This window comes from Dermacentor variabilis, chromosome 3 (assembly GCF_050947875.1).
Source record: "Dermacentor variabilis isolate Ectoservices chromosome 3, ASM5094787v1, whole genome shotgun sequence".
NCBI classification, from domain to species: domain Eukaryota; kingdom Metazoa; phylum Arthropoda; class Arachnida; order Ixodida; family Ixodidae; genus Dermacentor; species Dermacentor variabilis.
The window spans coordinates 120,922,715-120,937,254 of record NC_134570.1 but is presented as its reverse complement, the minus strand read 5'-3'; the positions used below and the strand labels follow the sequence as shown (position 1 = coordinate 120,937,254).

General features: G+C 43.3%; 1 long non-coding RNA gene across 1 annotated transcript; it reads right to left on the bottom strand.

Moving 5' to 3' along the window:
- Nucleotides 1-3,318: 3,318 nt before the first annotated feature.
- Nucleotides 3,319-11,866, bottom strand: LOC142574136 (uncharacterized). The gene is made up of 3 exons (XR_012826434.1): nucleotides 11,368-11,866; nucleotides 7,000-7,080; nucleotides 3,319-4,660 (listed from the first exon to the last, which is right to left on the bottom strand). It is a non-coding gene; the product is annotated as an uncharacterized LOC142574136 (long non-coding RNA).
- Between the last annotated feature and the right edge of the window lie 2,674 nt (nucleotides 11,867-14,540).

Below are 14,540 nucleotides of genomic sequence, written 5' to 3'. Positions count from 1 at the left end.
GATGAATCTGCTGTGGTGGGTGGGGTTTCTCTGCAGTGTGCTGTGCTGTTGTGTACTGGAATACGTGTGCGTTTGCATCATTTCCATTCCTTGCTACGACTAACGAAGGAAGACAACGTAGACGACAACGTGAGAACTATTCACGGCTTGTCGTCACCGCAGGAAAATAACAAATGTGCCGTTCAGCTCATGATCGAGTGCTTCTCCAGTCCATGTTCTCCAAAATACGCGGATACAAAGTATTGCGCCAACCATCCACGTATGTGAATTTAATTCGCGCGTATACTGGTGAGCAACTGCGACGCCAGTACCAGGCATTTCGACGTGCCTCACGCTGCCGTGTAGGCGTTCTTTTCAAGTGCATTAGTTTAGAGTTTGGTTCAGTCCGCTCTGAGCTGTTGTCCTGCATTAGCAGCGAATCGTTAGCGTTTTGAAGCGCATGCATTCCAACATTTGGAGACTGCTTATGCCGATAGCCGCGTCAAATGCATTGACACGCATGTTTAAATGACTAATGTGTCCACTTGTTACGCGTGCACTGCGCGTATCCTGTGGCAGTGCTCGTTCTAAAAGCTTCGAAGACCATCTACACTCATGCGTGTGTTCAATTTATATATGCACAGGTTGGACTTGCCGGCTAGTTGGTTGAGCATTTTAGAAGAAACAGCGCTACACAAGCACGACGCAACACCATGCCACACCACGAAGCGCTGGTGTGGTTGATGCTTTTTTTCGTCCTTGTGTTTGCGCTGTTTCTTCTTCCACGATACACGCACACCACAGGTACGCGAAAGTTTAGGAGCATAAGTGGTTAACTCTGTTTTCCCCGTTTTCTCTCGGTGTCAATGGCACAGTGCGTTGCCCGGAATTGTGCACGCTTACCCCCATATGCAGAAATGCATCATAACTTGAAGCCCATGCTTGACTTGATCTAAACGACGCAAGTCGTGAACGCACCAAAAGAAAGGCAGTGAGCGTCTTGGGGGACGTTCGCACCAGGCGTCGTTTATATCCAGTCAAGCATGAGCTTTGTATTAAGATACATTTCTGAATACGAGGGCTAGACATCTGCTTCTTCCAGAAAATGTCGAAGAAACGCCCGCCAAAACCAGGCACATTCGTAAACTTAACTAGGCAATACGAAGCTCCATAGAAAAAAAGAAGAGTGGTATTAAAAGCTTTCAGTATTTTTCTTTACTCCAAAATAGTTGCGCTCTCGTGGCTTCACTGTACAGAGATAGTGCAGCGTTAGCTAGAAAGCATGAATTTCCTAACTCCATGCCAAAATAAGCTTGTAAAATTATTTAGGTGCTAGAATCCAGGGTTTGTAGCGATCCTTGAAAATCCTTTATTTCTAAAATGCCATTTTCAAGGCATTGAAAACCCTTGAATTTTTAGAAGTACTGGAAAGTCCTTAAACTTGTACACTTGGCTAGACTTAGCAGACATTGCGAAGCGCTTTTTTTCCCTTCTGTGACACTCTTTCGCATGTCACAGAAAATTGTCTCTGGAGGTAATAGAAGGAAAGCGACATCCTTAAAGTTGAAATTACAAAGGAGCTGCAGATACCAGTTTTATGCACATGGAACCGGCGACAAATGTGCTTGGAGTAGCAGAAGCAGGAAGCTCAACAGTTGAGGCATTCGAAGAGAAGCCGTGAAGAGTAAATTGAGAGCGACAGACACAATAAAAAGAAATTAGAAATGACTATTGCTTATTTGATGGTGAAAAAAGCTGAGGCAACAGATGACATCACATACACTGTCAAACCAAACAGTATTCAAAAACTGCAAATGTTGCAGGTCCAAGTAGTTAATTGTGCTATTGCAGAAAAACTGAGCGCTTTCTTGAAATGCTTCCTTGTGCGCGTTTAGTGGTGGGCGGTGAAAGGCAAATTAGCAGTCTTTCAAATGTTTGAAATCACTGAAATGCGATTTGTTTTGTTTTCTTTTGTTTGCATTAAAGTTAACAGTGTTCTTGAACAAGTTATTGCCTGTCCAAACTACTACACACATTGCACGAGGTCCTTGAAGTTACTGTATCGGGGCCTCGAAAGTCCTTGAAAACCATTGAATTTTTTTCTTCAATATTGCTACGAACCCAGTAGAACAACTGTCATGGAGTAAAAACCTTGGCTGAACAGGGGCTTATACGCAGAGCACAGGAAGACTAGAAATGCAGTAGTAGGCATGGAGGGCCCTGAAAAAAATGTGCCACATCCGCTCGTCTGCCTTATGTTTCTGCACAGACTGTCGCATTTTTAATAGAAGTGCACTTTCTGTTCTACTCCAATAAACGCAACATTACGAACTCCAGTGTGGGGCAGTCCTTCAGCCAGTGCAGAACTTTTTCTGTACATCCGAGTCAGCTCTGCCATTTTTCCAGCATTGTAGTACAAGATTTGTTAAACTGGTTTAGCAGAATATGAGCAGTATACTCTTAAATTAGCTGTTTATTTGTATGCACAAGTTCAGGTCCTCAGTTTGGTTGCATGACAAATTGCCATACCTCAGTAGATACAAGAAACAATTTTATTACAGTTTAATAAAATCCAAACACTAATAATCACAACAATATAATGACATACATTTCTTTTGGTACGTATACAGCCCATGTCTTGGCAGTGTATAAATTCAACTATACACCGCAAGTACTGTGTCCTGACCACTATTATTCACATGTGTAAAACCATCACAGCAATTCAACAAATATCACAGTAATTAGTGACATACACTTTGTAACTGCTTTACATGAGCATAATGTATACAAATGGTCCCTGTGTACCTACACATGACTAGTGCCACCCGAGTACTATTACTCACAGGTGTAAAACCAACAAAGCAGTTCTTTAAAAAATATCACAGCGCTTAGTGACGTACATGCTGTAACTCCCTTGTAGAAACTTAATACAAACACGTGAGGACACAGAAAGCTAGCAGTGGGCATACGTGGGAATACCACCGCCTCAATACTAATTCACAAGTGCAAAACTAACCAAGCAGTTCTTTAAAGAATATCACAATGCTAAGTGACACACATTTTCTAACTAGCTTATATAAGCTTTATACAAACATGAGAACATACACAAAGCTAGCGGTGCACCCGCATAGAAGTGCGGCCATCTGAACACGATTATTTGCAAGTGTAAGCTCAACAGAACAGTTTGTAATAGTGACGCACATTTTGTAACTGCCTTATACAAGCTTAGTGCAAGCACAAGAATGCAGGAAAATATAAATTAAGAACTTGCTCTATGCATACACAAACAGATGAACACAAATGGTAAACACCGCTTTTGTGACTGTGGCAATGCGCAGTGCTGTGCCGGTTGAAATTGCCACCCACAAAAGTATTGAGCAATGCTTAAACCACAGGCAATAAAGTGCTGAAAGACTGCGTCTCTAACGTAACTATTTTAATTCAAATTTCTTGAATATAGGGCTCGCTTGCAGATAAGGCATCTGATCCAACTGACCTGATTTTACACCTGCTACATGCATACAATGCACTCAGATATAACTGGTAATAATAATTATAAAAGGCATTTAAAAACTTGATACTATGATGAAGATGCATGACTAGAAAAGTTCTGTCCCCCTCGTACTTGTTAAAAAGGTGTAAGTACGACACATGTTCTTTTTTCCTCAATTTTTGCATTAATGGACAGCCGGGAACCTCGAACCGACACAAAAAAAAGATACTGCTATGTTAATAGTGTTATGAATAATTTTTTGTGAAAGCTTTTTTACAGACAAGTTGCAGTCTCGTTTCTGGAAGTTGAGCTGTATCTTGCAAAATAACTTGAAAAGTGGTCACATGGGAGCATGACACTATATCATAATGTTAGTTTCAGTTGACTCTCTTGCCCTACAAGTCGCTGCTGACTGTGGCCAGTGATGCAACAGCAGTGTCTGTGTGATTTTCATCACACTTCTGTCCTATGCCATTCTTACCAGAGTTGGCGGCACATAGATACCCAAATTTCGATAGTGTTGCTTTCTCAGGTGGTTGCTTTTCATTTGCTCAATATCAGTTGGCACTTCAGCTGCATCAAACTTCTTTTTTACCTCTTCAACAACAACATCAACAACAATCTTATGACACCTGTGTTGTCCTCCTAGTTGCCTACAAGGACCAGTCAATCTAGCAACAACACTGACAGTCTCTACTATCTTGTAATGGGGGAGAGGTGTGTCCCACCATGTTTTCCACATTGTTGTCACTATGTGGGCTGGCTGGGGAGGCAACTGTAATATGTTTGCATTTGCATATATTAAAGTGATGCTTGTACTGTGTTATAACACCTAACTTAGTCTCGCACTTGCTGCACAATAACACTGGCTCACAGTCGTGGTGAAAAGCTTTTGTATGTTGAGCAAATGAGTTGTATCCACTACAAAAAAAGTCAGTGATAGCACACATGTTGCTCTACCAGGCCTGGTGTGGTTCCTTCTGACACTGCTGCTGATGCTGACGCGCTGCTGCTTGCCTCGTACACTGTTGCAGCTGCAGTAGACGTGGCAGTCTCTGTATCTATTGCTGCCGTGTCATCTGTCATGGTAACTTCCAAGTGGTACCGGGCTCACTTCTGCAACAGAGATGTTGTTTGCCCCTTGAGGGCTCTCATGATCAGGGCCAATAATTTCGTAGGCATTGTCTCCTGCATCGAAGAACCAATAAGAACAGCATGAATTAAAAAACATAGCTCTAAAAAGTACGGACATCAAGACTTTGCACATAACCTTTGCACATAACCTTTGCACATAAGTGACCGGGCTTAATGAATAATACTTGCAGGAAGAGTTACAATTGTTTGTGTATATTACAGTAAAGCCTCATCAGAAGATATTCAAGAGGCACGGGAAACATGTCTCTCGAAACCAAAAATTTTGAGACACTGCGGAGCCAGACTAGATCACTTTATTATGCATCATCACTAAAGTATGTTTTGATATATCTGAAGGAATAAATGCTCAGGGTGGCTTAAAGGGCCCCTAAACCACTTCTCGACATTTTTTGAACATTTCAAGTAAACACGCGTATCGAAATCAGAATGCCGTCACGATCGACGAAGCCAAATGCCAGAGTGCGTAGCACTGCCGGAGCACCACAATATGAAGAAAATGACCCCGTGCGCCTCTCTGGACCTATCCTGCACCCCCCAGTTTGTCCTGACGTCACCAGGCTGTCTCTGATGATGTCACCAGTTTCCGGTGCTGTCGATTGGTCGAACGAAAGTGTACGACTGCCAGCAAGGCCTGCAAGCAAATACACACACTCCTTCTTCCTCGTCGCGTTGCGCGCGATGCCATTGTGGGCAGCCAATGGGGGCAAAGAACAGAAACGCCAACAGAAGGGTCTCCCTACGAGGCTCTTCAACACGAGTCACCATATAGTTCCGTTGTATTAGCGCCACCCCTCGCAGGACGACGGGCCAGCGCGGCAGCAACAGAGCTCGTTGGTGTTGGCCTGTCCCGTAACATTTGGAGGTGTACTAGGCAAGGAAAAGACGATACTGTCCATATGGCGTGTACCAGATGAAAGAGTAAAATGAGTGGGGACTACTTTTCGATAATCAAACACACGTAGCTCCACTATTACTGCACCGTTTCGAAAAATTCTCGTGGCTACCTGTTCATTGCCTTATTGTGTAGAACTGCAACATCGCAACTAAATTTCAACCTCGGTAGTTTAGGGGCCCTTTAAAGAAGACATTCACAGCTTTTTAGTGACTGTAGATTGTGTTAGCTTCCTTCCCAACTTCTGGAATTTAAACACTTCACTTTGCAAGCCTTGTTGCTCGCAGTACCTTTGAGGTGCTCTTAGACGCTCGTCAGCTTCAACTGCAGACACTTTCTGCCCTGCACTGTCCTCGTTGCCCTCCTTTTCTGGTTCATGCTAAAAGAGACATGCGCGATTGACTTGTGCAAGGATTGCGTGATCTTTACGCCCTTCGGAGCACACAAGGTGCACAAAGTGAATGTGTCTGGGTTGTGTCCCTTCGAAGTAGTGAATACTTAAAAAGTCATCCTTAGTAACAAAGGTGTCTCTTGTATACAGTATTGTTAACGTGGCAAACATAGGAAAACCAACCAAACCATTTTCAGATGTCTCTTACAACCAAGTGCATCTTGTAATGAAATTCTACTGTACTGAATATTTTTCAACTATGGATCATCTGCATGTACATATAGTCACAAAGACATGTTGTGTGGAATGGCGAATCGGGAAACAGTTCGTACTCTTACTTTTTGTCCCTAACATAAGCAGCTGATAACAATAAGATAAAAAAAGCAGGCAATGAGGCTAGAACGGAACATAATCCTTCAGCTCTAAACAGTTTTTTGGGCCCACATCATTCCCTCATATGACATAAGGAAACAACTTGATTGCAGTAATGGCTGCATGTGATCTGAGTTGATTGAAACAAACTATACGTGAGGTTGTCCTGTATGTAATTTTATCAGAGTGCTTTTTAGATGTCCTGCTGGTGATATTGGCTGCGCGATGCTTCTCATGCTTTTTGGCACGATTCCTTTCTTTTCACTCCTTTTTTTTCAGATTTTCTCCCCTTTCCCTTCCCCCTTGTGTAAAATAGCACACTTGAAGTATCAAATCTGTTGAACTAACGTGTGTATCAAACCTGTTAACATGTGTGCTTCTCTGTGGTCTGTGTTGTATTTTTGCGCTGCACAATTCAATTCAAGATGAAAGATGGAACGTCCCTGCCTTTAGTTTAATTGTGTGTGTGTGTGTGTGTGTGTGTGTGTGTATATGTCTCTCTCATGTTTTGAAATATATGTACATTCAGGAGTGCCTGCATGCCCTTCTCTCCGGCTCCAGTGACGAAACGGAGAGCCTGTTTATGTACCATAGTAAAAAATTCAAAGGTTTTCGCTGTGCCCATTACATCCCTTATCATATGGATCTGTCACAATACAGAGTAGCAGTGGTCCATAATACTAGCCCATCCCAACATAATTATAAATTAACACATACCGACATGCTGCGAAACAGCTGTTGCAAAGCCGCTGGTGAAGGCAATTTCCGCAGCACTGCAGTGGTACAGCCGAGTTTCACCTGTATAGTGACAAATCCATATGCGTGTTAGCAACTCAGTAGTTGCTCATGGTTTCATAAGCTTTACACTACACAATAAAGTAATCTAGACAACTTTGTTGGAACAAATGCACATAATTAGGACACCACTTAAACACTAACACGATTAATTGCCCCCAATCTCTCACTCACTAAGGGATAATACTACTGAAACATCGGTGGAGAGCTCAGATTAACACAGCCCATAAAGGACAAGCGTTCTTTGAGGAAAACAGCTATAACAGCGGTTAGTTTTCTTGATCATTTTATGTGGTAGCTTTGATTTAAATGTCATGCAGTACTATAAAATACGAAGTGCCGCATTTCTAGCAGCAGAAGGCGTCGTCAGGCTCATGGTACAACAGATTTTTGCACTGTTTGTCAATGAGCCGACACACACGAAGAAAACCGAATTCACACATACATATACAGTGTCAAGTGCACTTCTCCTTCTGAAAACGCAGCCACCAGTTCCAATGTTGCTGAAAGGAAAGGTTATATAAAGTGCGAGACTGCATGGAACTGCCACTTATGACTGTAAATGTATGGTCTGCTGATTGCAGAGGTAGTCACATGCTATTTCTAGTCTCTTTTAGAAGCATTACTAAAGAATAAATTAAAATCTATTCATAAGTCACGAATTTCATGCATCCACAGTTTGGCTAAATAACCTGTGAGAAAAAGACATGTTTACCTGGAATAGCAACCTTTTTTCCTGCTGCAAAACTTTCCTTCGAATTAATGAAATAACTTTACAGCGTCATAATGCATTTCTCGCTACTACTTGCCGGCAGTGGCGAGTTAGTGTTTATATCCGACTCATTGGGCGACAATACTGCCAAACGCAAATGCTTCACGAACACAAGAACACGTCCCTCGCAGAGAATAGCAACCATATATGCCTCTGTGAGACATGATCGCACCTTTGTGGTCAAAAGGTACATTAGAACGACATCACCATCTCATTAAAAAAAAAGCCTCCGTACAAGGCAGCCGCCAACTGCATAATCATCATCATCATCATCATCATCATCATCATCATCATCATCATCATCAGCCTGGTTACGCCCACTGCAGGGCAAAGGCCTCTCCCATACTTCTCCAACAACCCCGGTCATGTACTAATTGTGGCCATGCCGTCCCTGCAAACTTCTTAATCTCATCCGCCCACCTAACTTTCTGCCGCCCCCTGCTACGCTTCCCTTCCCTTGGGATCCAGTCCGTAACCCTTAATGACCAACGGTTATCTTCCCTCCTCATTACATGTCCTGCCCATGCCCATTTCTTTTTCTTGATTTCAACTAAGATGTCATTAACTCGCGTTTGTTCCCTCACCCAATCTGCTCTTTTCTTATCCCTTAACGTTACACCTATCATTCTTCTTTCCATAGCTCGTTGTGTCGTCCTCAATTTGAGTAGAACCCTTTTAGTAAGCCTCCAGGTTTCTGCCCCGTAGGTGAGTACTGGTAAGACACAGCTATTATATACTTTTCTCTTGAGGGATAATGGCAACCTGCTGTTCATGATTTCGGAATGCCTGCCAAACGCACCCCAGCCCATTCTTATTCTTCTGATTATTTCCGTCTCATGATCCGGATCCGCCGTCACTACCTGCCCTAAGTAGATGTATTCCCTTACGACTTCCAGTGCCTCGCTGCCTATTGTAAATTGTTGTTCTCTCCCGAGACTGTTAAGCATTACTTTAGTTTTCTGCATATTAATTTTTAGACCCACTCTTCTGCTTTGCCTCTCCAGGTCAGTGAGCATGCATTGCAATTGGTCCCCTGAGTTACTAAGCAAGGCAATATCATCAGCGAATCGCAAGTTACTAAGGTATTCTCCATTAACTTTTATCCCCAATTCTTCCCAATTCAGGTCTCTGAATACCTCCTGTAAACACGCTGTGAATAGCATTGGAGATATCGTATCTCCCTGCCTGACGCCTTTCTTTATTGGGATTTTGTTGCTTGCTTTATGGAGGACTACGGTGGCTGTGGAGCCGCTATAGATATCTTCCAGTATTTTTACATATGGCTCATCTACACCCTGATTCCGTAATGCCTCCATGACTGCTGAGGTTTCGACTGAATCAAACGCTTTCTCGTAATCAATGAAAGCTATATATAAGGGTTGGTTATAATTCTGCACATTTCTCTATCACTTAATTGATAGTGTGAATATGGTCTATTGTTGAGTAGCCTTTACGGAATCCTGCCTGGTCCTTTGGTTGACAGAAGTCTAAGGTGTTCCTGATTCTATTTGCAATTACCTTAGTAAATAATTTGTAGGCAACGGACAGTAAGCTGATCGGTCTATAATTTTTCAAGTCTTTGGCGTCCCCTTTCTTATGGATTAGGATTATGTTAGCGTTCTTCCAAGATTCCGGTACGCTCGAGGTCATGAGGCATTGCGTATACAGGGTGGCCAGTTTCTCTAGAACAATCTGTCCACCATCCTTCAACAAATCTGCTGTTACCTGATCCTCCCCAGCTGCCTTCCCCCTTTGCATATCTCCTAAGGCTTTCTTTACTTCTTCCGGCGTTACCTTCGGGATTTCGAATTCCTCTAGACTATTTTCTCTTCCATTATCGTCGTGGATGCCACTGGTACTGTATAAATCTCTATAGAACTCCTCAGCCACTTGAACTATCTCATCCATATTAGTAATGATATTGCCGGCTTTGTCTCTTAGCGCATACATCTCATTCTTGCCAATTCCTAGTTTCTTCTTCACTGTCTTTAGGCTTCCTCCGTTCCTGAGAGCATGTTCAATTCTATCCATATTATACTTCCTTATGTCAGCTGTCTTACGCTTGTTGATTAACTTCGAAAGTTCTGCAAGTTCTATTCTAGCTGTAGGGTTAGATGCTTTCATACATTGGCGTTTCTTGATCAGATCTTTCGTCTCCTGCGATAGTTTGCTGGTATCCTGCCTAACGGAGTTACCACCGACTTCCATTGCACACTCCTTAATGATGCCCTCAAGATTGTCGTTTATTGCTTCAACACCAAGGTCCTCTTCCTGAGTTAAAGCTGAATACCTGTTCTGTAGCTTGATCTGGAATTCCTCTATTTTCCCTCTTACCGCTAACTCATTGATCGGCTTCTTATGTACCAGTTTCTTCCGTTCTCTCCTCAGATCTAGGCTAATACGAGTTCTTACCATCCTGTGGTCACTGCAGCGCACCTTGCCGAGCACGCCCACATCTTGTATGATGCCAGGGTTAGCGCAGAGTATGAAGTCTATTTCATTTCTAGTCTCGCCGTTCGGGCTACTCCACGTCCACTTTCGGCTATCCCGCTTGCGGAAGAAGGTATTCATTATCCTCATATTATTCTGTTCTGCAAACTCTACTAATAACTCTCCCCTGCTATTCCTAGTGCCTATGCCATATTCACCCACTGCCTTGTCTCCAGCCTGCTTCTTGCCTACCTTGGCATTAAAGTCGCCCATTAGTATAGTGTATTTAGTTTTCACTCTGCCCATCGCCGATTCCACGTCTTCATAGAAGCTTTCGACTTCCTGGTCATCATGACTCGATGTAGGGGCGTAGACCTGTACAATCTTCATTTTGTACCTCTTATTAAGTTTCACAACAAGACCTGCCACCCTCTCGTTAATGCTATAGAATTCCTGTATGTTACCAGCTATATTCTTATTAACCAGGAATCCAGCTCCTAGTTCTCTTTTCTCCGCTAAGCCCCGGTAGCACAGGACGTGCCCGCTATTTAGCACTGTATATGCTTCTTTTGGCCTCCTAACTTCACTGAGCCCTATTATATCCCATTTACTGCCCTCTAATTCCTCGAATAGCACTGCTAGACTCGCCTCGCTAGATAACGTTCTAGCGGTTAACGTTGCCAGGTTCATATTCCAATGGCGGCCTGTCCGGAGCCAGTGATTCTTAGCACCCTCTGTTGCCTCGCAGGTCTGACCGCCGCCGTGGTCAGTTGCTTCGCAGCTGCTGGGGACTGAGGGCCGGGGTTTGATTGTTGTGTTCATAGGAGGTTGTGGCCAAGTACTGCACCAGGGTGGCCAATCCTGCTCTGGTGAGGGAGTGCGTTACCGGTTCTGGTCACCGGGATCAGGCCACACTCCAGGCCTGTTTGTGCAATTTTATCAACACGCGGATTTTTTTTTTAAATCCGGTGGAAAATTGCCGGCACCGGGATTCGAACCACGGACCTCTTGCACGCGAGGCGGGTGTTCTACCTCTACGCCACCGCTGCGACTTGCAACTGATGAAATTGCAACTGATGTCCACTTACTGGTGGCCTGTGTTTGAGTCACTTTTGGCAGTTGACTGGATGCTGAGAAATGCACGTCCTGGGTTGTCCCTGCAAAACATACAGGGTTATGTCAAATGTTGAAAATATATATATGCCGGCATTTCATCAGTCACAAAACAAACGAGTAAACTAATAAACAACTGTAATGTAAACAGAGTACACATCATAAGATAGGCTGTCAACTGTTAATGCATTACGCAAGAAACCTGATGCATAGGAAAGACTATATGTATACACACGAAACTGACACACAATTTAATTCGCTCTAGGTTTTTCCGTGCAGTATATTCAAATTATTATGTCTCGTGGTTAGAGCAAAATTAGTGTAAATTACGAACTAAATTATCTACCCTGGAAACTTTTCTTCAATATGCACCTGTGCGCGCTTCGAACGAGTAGTGTTGTAAAATTTACGTACATGGCATTTAACATAGTTGCTGAACACGGATTTCCTTTGCCCCGTGTCGTGTACAGTGAGCTACATATATCTGCCCCGCCCCCCTTTTTTGTGCTAGCCATACTGCGTGCAACTGCACCTATACGCACGTCAATAAACCTAACGACACAGAAATAAAAAAAGCGCCAATCACCCATGCCTGCATGTTGTAGTGGGCCTAACCTAACCAAGCATGGGCTGTTGCTTTTTATAGTAAACACAGGCACCGTGCTCATTGCAAGTATGTATCATGTCGCTAAGCAAATATGCAATTTCATTGTACCACTATTTTTTCATCACATGGATATATCTGTTGAGAGGCAAGACAAAAAGCAGTCACTTCTCAGAACTAATCAGCTTTCTTAAAACACATTTATAACTTTTCAATGACAGTTGCTGCTATGTGTTTGTCTCCAGAGAGCATACTTGATTTGACTTTCCAATCAGAGACATTACATAAATATACCATGTTAAGATGACTGCCTGGAGCACGTGAGAATTTTCATCTTCGTGTAACATACTGTATCGTGATTTTGTTGACATTTGGTCAAATGGCACACCCAATATACCCACATACTAGTTTTCTTGTCCAAATAACATGCCAATGTATTTTGATTTTTTGGCATTGGCTCCTCTGCACTACGTGAAGTCGCGCTGCACTGGCTCTTTCACATCCTCGTGCCCTTGCAGCTGCCTTCTTGCGTTATATAAAGCGGGTGCCTGAAAAATATTGTATGCAAAAGTCAACACAAGGGCATGGTGCAAAACAACATCAAGACAGTCAAGGCCATGGCAATAAAAAAGTCTTAGCTCTTAGTCTTCCTAGTGAAATGCATGCAAAACATCCAAATGACTGCAACAGTCAACTGCTAAACTAACTTCAATTTTTAGATTTAAGCAAAAAAACAAATAAACCACAGTTCATCCTTGTTTTTCATGAATGTTAGAATACTCCTGCTAATGAATAGAATATTGGTCATTTTCAGACGTCATAGGTCTGTCATGAGTCTTGTGTATCGCAAACACCACTTGTGACACATCCTAAGCACGTGCCCAGTGTGCCCCCCCCCCCCCCCCCCGCACCATCCCTGGTTGTGCCACTGCTGAAGCCATAATTTGAGGATTATAGCTGCAAACATGATGCTCAGTAGGGATGAAAATATTGTCCTTCAGCTCAATGGATATATGGATGTGCCTATAAAAAAGGGCAACAAGGCTTGTTATGGCAAGCTTACCCACATTTCAATACTAACAAGTTCACTGCGGCCTGCATCTAAGCTTACTAAAAGGCATGAACTTATTTTCATGCATGAGGTGCGCAGTGGAGTTCATTTTTGACAGACCCGACTACTACTGCAGTTTGAAATCTAGCATTTTAGATTCTTGTAGGCATGTAAAAGTTGCAGTTAAACGCAGTTATTAGTTTATTACACCAACCTATTGTTCTGTGTACGACAGACTGGTAACACGGAATTAAAGCAACATTTTAGTTTGATATTTTATTTCTCTACTAAAAATATTCAAGCGATAAACACATCTTGATCTGCCATGCTATAACAAAATGGACACATTACGCTTGTAACCCCCAGAGGAAGCCTGATTTAGCTGTTCATATGACATAACTCTGACACGCCAACTCATATTAGCAAATGCACAGGCATGTCCAAAACAATAAGCGTATGCAAAGCGCCCCTGCAATTGTTTTTCCACACAGCAGCCGTTATATTCGATGCCGATGCGTAACTAGCTGCTCGACAATTCACCGAGTTCGTAGACATAAGCATCCTTTCAGTTTCGCACCGTGCACGAAAACCGCAACAGGAGACAAAACCAGACCTATAATCACATCATTTCAACATGAGCAAAAACAGTTCAGTCTTAGGGATAAACACTGTGAGAGCGATTTAGTGCGCGACGGCGACGAGCGACGGCTTCGAGCGACAAAACGGGCCGTCGCTTGAACAGATGGCTCGGTTCTGGAAATCTAGAAATCGTCGCTCGTCGCCCAGAAGTGCTATGAGCGACTAGCCAATAGCGCGAAGCCGGAACTGGATGTACTTACATACATCGCTCAAATACTACCGATTGTCGCGCGGAACGAGCAAATGATTCAATTTTTATACGTGCAAGGATAAGACCGTACTGCAAGACCGGTGGAAATATTTTATGCTACTTCTTATAGTAAAATACATCAACGTAAATTACTAAAGCACGCGTCACGCGTGACTGCAGCCCTCATGCCGGCAACACCGGGGAGGCGTCGCTCAAAATCGTCGCTCGCACGGAGTACGACTTATAGGCGACGAGCGAACGCGACAGCCATCTCCGTCGCGTCGCTTGTAGCTGCCGCGCGCAAGATCGCTTATATGGGGTTTATACTTTTTTCAGCATAAAACATGGATTCCTCATGCGTTTTCAGTAAGTTCAAGATAACGCGCCCAACTGACCTCTTGCAGCATGCAGCTGAATGCCTGCGGCAAAGTTTCTAACTAGCACTGGTGCTGCACGTAACTTCAGCGGTCGCAGATTCCCCCTGCGCGAGACACCGTCAAGCGCGCGGTTTATTTATAAAAAAAAAGCATGCTGCCAGCAAAATGACGTTTTCTGTTATGTGATTCCTTAGTTCAACAGCGTTCCGTACACAGTAGACTGCCAAACTGAATAAATTCAAACACACAAAACGCACGCTAATCACGCTCCGCATAGGCTCGGAATC